The sequence below is a fragment of the Acinonyx jubatus genome, chromosome A2 (assembly GCF_027475565.1).
Source record: "Acinonyx jubatus isolate Ajub_Pintada_27869175 chromosome A2, VMU_Ajub_asm_v1.0, whole genome shotgun sequence".
Lineage (NCBI taxonomy): Eukaryota > Metazoa > Chordata > Mammalia > Carnivora > Felidae > Acinonyx > Acinonyx jubatus.
Window position 1 is genome coordinate 155,216,340 of NC_069383.1, and position 8,900 is coordinate 155,225,239.

Here is an 8,900-nt window from a genome sequence, read left to right on the forward strand (position 1 = left end):
ACTCAATATGCATTATAATATTAGTTTCTGGTGTACTATACAGGATTCAATGCTTCCATAATAAAAAAAAACGTTAAAAAGTTTTTAAAAACAGAAACAACCAGTGTGAGTAATGGTTTGGGAAAAAAAGGGAACCCTCTGGTATTGTTGGTGGGAATCAAAACTGGAGCCACTACTCTGGAAAAGAGTATAGAGGTTCCTTCAAGGCATCAATAAAGCCTCCCCACAATCCAGTAATTGCACTACTGGGTCATTACCCAAAACATACCAAAAAAAAATTCAAAGGGACACTTGCACCTCTATATTTATAGTAGTATCATTTGCGATAACCAAAGGGTGGCAGCAGCCCAAGTGTCAACCAATATGTGAATGAATAAAGAAGATACGGTACATGTAGACACACGATGAATATTTTTCAGCCAGTGAAAACAAAAATGACATCTTGCCTTTGGCATCAGGTCCACGGAGCTAGAGAGTATTACTAAACGAAATCAGCAATTCAGAGAAAGACAAATACCATAGGAGTTCATGCACATGTGGAATTCAAGAAACAATACAAATGAGCAAAGGGAAAAAAGACAAACCAAGAAACAGACTCTTAACTATACAGAGAACCAACTGATAGTTACCAGAGGGTGACGCGTGGGGGATGGGTGAAATAGGTGATGGGGATTAAGGAGTGTCCTTGTCATGATGAGCACCAGGTGTTGTACAGAAATGCTAAATCACTATATTGTACACCTGAAACTAGTATTACACTGTATGTTAACTGTACTGGAATTAAAATTTTTAAATAAATTTAAAAACAAAAGTAATGGTGAAAGAAAAAGAACATGGACTATGGACTCAAATAGACACTTCTCCAAAGAAGATCGAGGCATGGCTACTTAGACGCACAACATGACTAATCATTAGGGAATGCAAATCAAACCTACAATGTGATTATAGTAAAGTATAATGGGTACTAGAATGTCTATTGTTAAAACCCAAAACAAAAAATAACTGTTGGTGAGGATAAGGAGAAACTGCAACCTGGTGGCACTTGCTGATGCCAATGAAACGTGGCACAGCTACCGTAGAAAAGATTGTGCCAGTTCCTCAAAGTGTAAACATAGAATGATCACCTTTGTTCACAGTCACCAAAATGTGGAGACAGCCTGAATGTCCATCAACAAACTCACGGATGAACAAAGTGTGGTGAACACATAGAGTGGAACGTCATTCAGCCTTTACAATGGGTGGAATTCTGGCACAGGCTACAACTTGGATGAACCTCACAAACATTAGGCTAACTGAAAGAAAGCCGGCACAAAAGGACCAATATTATACAATTACACATATATGAGATACCTAGAGTGAACAGTTTTAGAGACAGAGGGTAGGGTGGTGGGAGACAGGGGCTGGGCAGAGGGGCAATACAAACTTAGTATTTCAAGTAGACAGAGGTTCATTTTGAGAATATGAGACAGTTCTGGAGGTGGATAGAGGTTGCTCAACTGTGGGAAAGTACTTAAGGCCCCATAAGTATATTTCAAAATGTTTAAAATAAAAATGTTATGTATATTTCACCCTGACCAAAAAAAAAAGATGAAAAAAAGAGAGACATACTTTAAAAGAATTTCAGGGGTGCCTGGGTGGCTCAGTCTGTTAGGCATTCAACTCTTGATTTTGGCTCAGGTCATGATCTAACAATTTGTGAGTTTGAACCCCCTATCAGGCTCTGCACTAGCAGAGTTTAGCATTTCCACGCAAAAATATAATGGGCAGCTTACTAAGGGCACATCCGATTTGTGTAACTAAAAATATAAGCTAACCAAAACCAAGAAATAAAAATAAAAAACACCATCTCCAATGATCATGAAGAAAAGATTGACCTGAGTCACCACAATGAAGGGTCATGATCTCTACCGGACTATCAGTCCTGAGTATGTTCACTGCCCAGATCTTCGATTGATGGCACCATTTACACCTGATGGAGGGCTGTAAAATGGCAACAAATGCTTTACATTTCCTCCAAACCCAACCCAAAGGCTCTGAGATGATGGCACTGGCTAGCTCATAATGGTTCATGAGGACTGTGGTGTCAACTAAAATTGACACCTTGATATTGGGCAAGATGAGAGCAATTATCCCATAGAAATTGGCAAATGTTAAGAAGAGTAAGCTGTCTTCTTAATCCTTTCTTCTCATTTTCTTCCTTTCTTCCTGCTTTCCCTGTTTCTTTTCGTCTTTGCTTCTGAGAGACAGTTCCATGAACAGTTATCTGCATACTAGTGTTTGGAGGGACCTGTGGACGTTTCGCTGGAAAACTGTGAATCAGGTAATAGGAGATTACCGTTATGGCTGACAATCCAAGTGGTGGCTTCCGGGATCAGGTGATAAGGAGACATTCGTCTTACTCTGTCTCACACAACACAGGTTAGGTCCATGAGTGTATCCTGCTCACACTGCCTAATTTCTGGGATGCAGCATTAGAAAAGATGGCGGTGGCAATAGGCAGAGTAGCCATATTGTGTGTGAGATCTGTGAAGAGTCTATTAGGGTAGGAGGTGCTGAGGGAAATCACAGGACAGTGTTGCTGCCTACCAAAACATTAAAGGAAAAATAATAATGCATCCCTGGAAACCACCAAGAATGACACCATCAAGGCTGGAAAAATTAGGAGTTGCAATTTCTATTACCTTCACACTTCATTTATGTTTTGGACTGTGTGAGGGAAAACTAACGATTGTGTCCTGAAGGTGGATTATTGTAAACTAATCACAGAGGGTTCCAGGTGCCTCTGCTCTTGTAGATGTGATTGCCTTCCAAGGTAGGTTGACATAAAATCCTGGAAACTTGTATACAACCTCTGATATGTTCAAAGATTTTCTTCCAAAAGCAGAGACTCTAACAAATACCTGCTTTCAACCCAAAGAAGAAGCATTTCACATTTGCTCCACTGCTTTTCCTATCACATTATAAGTATTCAATTTGCTGTATTATGTCTATGTTCTTAAATATCCATGCAATGGGGGCACGTGGTAGTACAGTTGGTTGAGCGTCTGACTTTGGCTCGGCTCATGATCTCACAATTCATGGTTTAAAATCCTGCGTCTTGCTCTGTGCTGACAGCTCAGAGCCTGGAGCCTGCTTCTGATTCTGTGCCTCCCTCTCTCTCTGCCCCGCCCCCACTACGCTATCTCTCTCTGTCTCTCTCTGTCTCTCTCTCTCTCTCTCTCTCACTCTCACACAAACACACACACACACATCCACACACAGAATATGAATAAACAATAAAAAATATTTTTAAACCCATGCAATGGAATTTAATGGGAGGTGTAAAAACTTTTTAAAATGCAGAAGACAGGTGCCTGGGTGGCTCAGTCAGTTGAGCGTCCAACACTTGATTTCGCTTTACCTCAAGATCTCATGCTTTCTGAGATTGAGCCCCACTTCAGGTTCTGCGCTGACAATATGGACACAGTATAGGATATATCTTCAATCTGTATCTGCTCCTCCTACACGCTCTTGCTCCCTCTCTCTCAAAATAAATAAACTTTTAAAAATTTCAGAAGAAATGTTGCTTATAGTGTATGAAAAACTTTTAGCAACTGAATACTGTAGAAAGATAAACTGCAGATTGTCAGCCTCTGAATTGAGTTAAATAACATGATCTAGGTCTTCTAGGGTTTTAAGCCCTGTTATTCATAACTTTATCTTAAAACAAAGAATCCTATATGCAGAGAACGCCCCTCTGCTAAAGAGTTTTCCCAGGGCTTGTTTGATGTCTCTGTTCCTCAGACCATAGATGAAGGGGTTCAGCATGGGCGTCACCACCGTGTACATGACTGAGGCTATGGCACTTGCCCTGGAGTTTTGTGCAGCAGCAGAACTCAGATACACCTCAAGGCCTGTAGCATAGAACAAAGAGACCACTGAGAGGTGAGACCCACACGTGGAAAATGCTTTATACTTGCCCCTCACTGATGAAATTCTCAAAATGGAAGTGACAATTATAGAGTAAGAGAACAGGATGCCAGTGAGTGGAACAACACCCAGAAGTCCACTTACCAAATACACTGCCAGGTCATTGAGGAACCTATCAGAGCAAGCAAGTTGGATCACCTGCTTAAGTTCACAGAAAAAGTGAAGGATTTCCAGCTTTGTGCAAAAAGAGAGTCGCAAAATCAGTAAGTCATGTAATAGAGAGTCAAGAACACTCAGTATCCAGGATCCCAGGAGCAGGATGCCACAGAACTTGGGGTTCATGATGACCATGTAGTGCAATGGGTGACAGATGGCCACGAACTGGTCATAGGCCATCACTGTCAAGAGGAAGTGGTCTAATCCTCCAAAAAGCATGAAAAAGTACATCTGACTGAGGCACCCTTCGTAGGAGATCGCTCTGCTCTGCGTCTGGATGTTCAGCAGCATCTTTGGGATGGTGGTGGAGGTGAAACAGATGTCTGAAAAGGACAGGTTGGAGAGGAAGAAGTACATGGGCGTGTGGAGGCGGGAGTCCGTGATAATGGCCAGAACCATGAGCAGGTTCCCAGTGAAGGTGACCAGGTACATGGACAGGAACGGCCAAAAGAGCAGAGACTGCTGTTCCCCCTGGTCTGAGAGTCCCAGGAGGATAAATTCTGTAACATGAGTTTGATTTCTTCCTTCAGTGTAACTGATGAAAACAGCTGGAACAGAGATAAGAGCATTGTAAAGGCACCAGCTGTGATCATAGAATTAAGAGCAATGCTGTGTTTTCAACACGATGCACTCATTGATTCTTACACATTCTCTACCAACCTAGAATACGTACCAGAAAATTTCAGGGACTCTCAAATGCTCCATGTTTTCTGTGAGGCTGAAACTGTTAGCAGTTCTTGATCCAAATAAAAAAACATAATTCAAAACAATGTTCTCCTCCATAAATTTCCTGAGACTTTTTTATCCACCCAACAAAATTTAACAAAATACCTTGTGACAAGTTTGGTTGAAAGCATTGCAAAAAGTAGTGATGTGTGTTTGAACTTAACAAGACTTAGTATTAGGTGTGTGTGTGTGTGTGTGTGTGTGTGTGTGTGTGTCAGAGGGAGGAATATAATATAAATAAATGAATCAATGATGTTTCAAATGGTGGTTACAACTAATAAGGAAAATAATTCAGGACAAAGGAGTTCTAAGTAGAAGGGAAACCTGTCATTGTATCATGTCTAATCAGGGGCTTATGAGCTGGAAAACTAAGGGATATGTGACCCATGTGTATAACTTTGAGAAAACCAGTTAAGGCAGACAAATTGCATATGCAAAGACCTTGAGTCAAGAGCTCACCCCAAATCATCAGGCAACATCAAAGAGAACATTGTGAGCAGAGCAGGTAACACAACAGGAGTAGGAGTTGTATGTAAATAAGAGAAGAACTCAAAAACTCCTGTATCTGTGGAAACATTCTAAGGCACTGGACACTACAGTTATATATGTTATATATGATGTCTGTCTACAACAGGATCCATTTTATGTAGTGTAAGCAAATGGAACATAATTCATTTCTCCATAATTCTCTGTCTTTCTCTCTTCCCTTACTCTAGGTCTCCAGTTGGTCTAAATTCTGCATTTTCTATTGCATAAGACAGCTTCAGGTTGCTGTAAATACTTAACGGGTGTGTACTTCATTGATAAGTTCTCTTTGATCTATACACACACATACACACACATGTGGGTAGGGAAAGAGACAGAGAGAGTTCTCCATTATTGTGGTACTACTGTGTATTCCTGTAGCTGAAGCACACTTTTTAGAAAGCAGAGGACAAGCTACACCATAAGTCAAAGAGATTCTTTCTCCTAGCAGAATTACAGTTTGTGATTGTAGGCTTTCCACTGTGAAAGTAGGCTTTCCAGTGGAGTAGTCACGGTTAAGGTACACAAGAACCACACAGAATTAGAAGAATTAACATCAATCTTTGTCAGTGTCTTCCAAAAAAAAATCAAATGGGAGACACTTCTTACTTTATTCCATCAGGCCAGCATTGCACTGATACCAAAGCCATGAAAAGACATTGCAAGAAAAGAAAAGTACACAACAATATTCCCAAGGAATATACATGTGAACATATTCCAGCAATGCAGCCTTTTGATCATGGTGTAGAAAAGGATTATGCATCATGACCAAATGGCATTTATTCCAGGAAGGCAATAAAACTCCCTCAGTGTAATACACCATATTAACAGAATAAAGGGTAACATAAGTATGTCCACAGATGGTAAATAAAATGTGACAAAATGGAGCATTCCTTAGACTGACAGCATTCAAGTAACTAAGAATAGAAGGAAACTTCCACAACACGAAATAGGTCATATATGTAAACCCACCTGTAAAATAGTTCTGAAAAGTGAAACACTGAGAGTGACCCCTAAGATAAGGCAGGATAAGCATGTTTGTTTTCACACCTTTATATACAACGTGGTATAATGCAGGTTCCAGACAGAGCAACTCGCCAAAAAAAGGAAAGAAAAAGAAAGAAAAGGATCAAAATTAGAATGGAAGGAGTAATATGATTTCTCTTTAAAAGAAATTGATCTTATTTTAAAAAAAAATTGGGGGACTCAGAGGGGAAGATGGCAGCATAGGAGGACGCTGGGCTCACCTCGTCCTGCTGATCGCTTAGATTCCACCCACACCTGCCTAAATAACCCGGAAAACTGCGGGAAGACTAGCAGAACAGACTCTCCAGAGCCAAGTGTAGACAAGAGGGTAGGAAGGGCAGAGAGGCGGTGCATGCTACATGGACTGGCGGGAGAGAGGCGGGGTGGTGGAGGGGCAGCCCGCGGGGCAAGGCAGAGCCCCTGAGTCTGACCTGCAGAAGCAGAGGGGCCAGACTCCATGAGTTCTGGCAGCCAGCGGGACTTAGCATCTGGAATGTTAAAAGTCAACAGCTCTGCTCTCTGAGAGCAGGGAGGGCGAGAGGACACTGGGAGGGAGAGTTGTGGAGCCCCAGAAGACAGAGCTCAGCTCAGCAGGAAACAAAGGCGCTGGCCAGTGCCATCTCTCTCTCCCATTCCCCAGCCGAAATTCCAAAGGGAACCTGTTCCCATCACCAAACTTGCTTCCCCAACAAATGCCCAACACTGTGCTTCTGTGGATCCATCCCTCCGATGGGTCAGCCTCCCTCCCGGTGCTGCGGGATGCCTCCCACAGGGGACTACTGACAGCAAAGCGAGCTAAGCCTGCCCCTCCCGTCTCTGTGCACCTTGCGGATCCACCCCGGCTAATACACCAGATCCCATCGAAGCAGCACCACAAGCCTGGCAGTGTGCAAGTAGCCCAGACAGGGCCACACCACTCCACAGTGAGTCCTGCCCCTGGGAGGGGGGAAGATAAGATACATACCAGCCTGACCGTGACCCCAGTGGTGGGCTGGGGGCAGACATCGGGTCTGACTGTGGCCCCGCCCACCAACACAAGTTACTCCGGACAGCACAGGGGAAGAGCCCTGCAGTTCCCCGCCACCCCAGGGACTACCCAAAATGACGAAATGGAAAAATTCTCCTCAAAAGAAACTCCAGGAAGTAGCAACAGCTAACGAATTGATCAAAAACAATTAACCAATATAACGGAACAAGAATTTAGAATAATAGTCATAAAATCAATCGTTGGGCTTGAAAAAATGTACAGAGGACAGAAGAGAATCTATTGCTACAGAGATCAAGGGACTATGAAATAGTCATGAGGAGCTAAAAAATGCTATAAATGAGGTGCAAAATAACATGGAGGTGGCCATAGCACGGATTGAAGAGGCAAAGGAAAGAATAGGTGAATTAGAAGATAAAATTATGGAAAAAGAGGAAGCTGAGAAAAAGAGAGAAAAAAATTCCAGGAATATGAGGGGAGAATTAGAGAACTAAGTGATGTAATCAAACCAACAATATCTGCATCATAGGAATTCCAGAAAAGGAAGAGAGAGAGAGAAACGGGCTGAAGGTGTACTTGAACAAATCCTAGCTGAGAACTTCCCTGATCTGGGGAAGGAAAAAGGCATTGAAATCCAAGAGGCACAGAGAACTCCCTTCAGATGTAACTTGAATTGATCTTCCACAAGACATATCATAGTGAAACTGGCAAAATACAAGGATAAAGAGAAAATTCTGAAAGCAGCTAGGGATAAACACGCTGTAACATATAAAAGGAGACCGATAAGACTAGTGGCAGACCTATCTTCTGAAACATGGCAGGCCAGAAAGGAATGGCAGGAAATCTTCAATGTGATGAAGAGAGAAAATATGCAGCCAAGAATCCTTTATCCAGCAAGTCTGTCATTCAGAATAGAAGGAGAGATAAAGGTTTTCCCAAACAAACAAAAACTGAAGGAATTCATCACCACTAAACCAGCCCTACAAGAGATCCTAAGGGGGATTCTGTGAGTGAAATGTTGCAAGGACCACAAAGTACCAGAGACATCACTGCAAGCATGAAACCTACAGACATCACAAGGACTCTAAACCCATATCTTTCAATAATAACACTAAATTTAAATGGGCTCAATGCTCCAACCAAAAGACATAAGGTATCAGAATGGATAAAAAAACAAGACCCATCTATTGGCTGTCTACAAGAGACTCGTTTTAGGCCTGAGGACCCCTTCAGATTGAAAGTGAGGGGATGGAGAACTATCTATCATGCTACTGGAAGTCAAAAGAAAGCTGGAGTAGCCATACTTATATCAGACAAACTAGACTTTAAATTAAAGGCTGTAACAAGAGATGAAGAAGGGCATTATGCAATAATTACAGGGACTATCCATCAGGAAAAGCTAACAATTATAAATGTCTATGTGCTGAATTCAGGAGCCTCCTAATATATAAAACAATTAATCACAAACATAAGCAACCTTATTGATAAGAATGTGGTGATTGCAAGGGACTTT

General features: G+C 41.9%; 1 pseudogene; it reads right to left on the reverse strand.

Annotated features, from left to right (window-relative positions):
• Positions 1-3,299: 3,299 nt before the first annotated feature.
• Positions 3,300-4,830, reverse strand: LOC106986279 (olfactory receptor 7A17-like; annotated as a pseudogene).
• Positions 4,831-8,900: the final 4,070 nt, after the last annotated feature.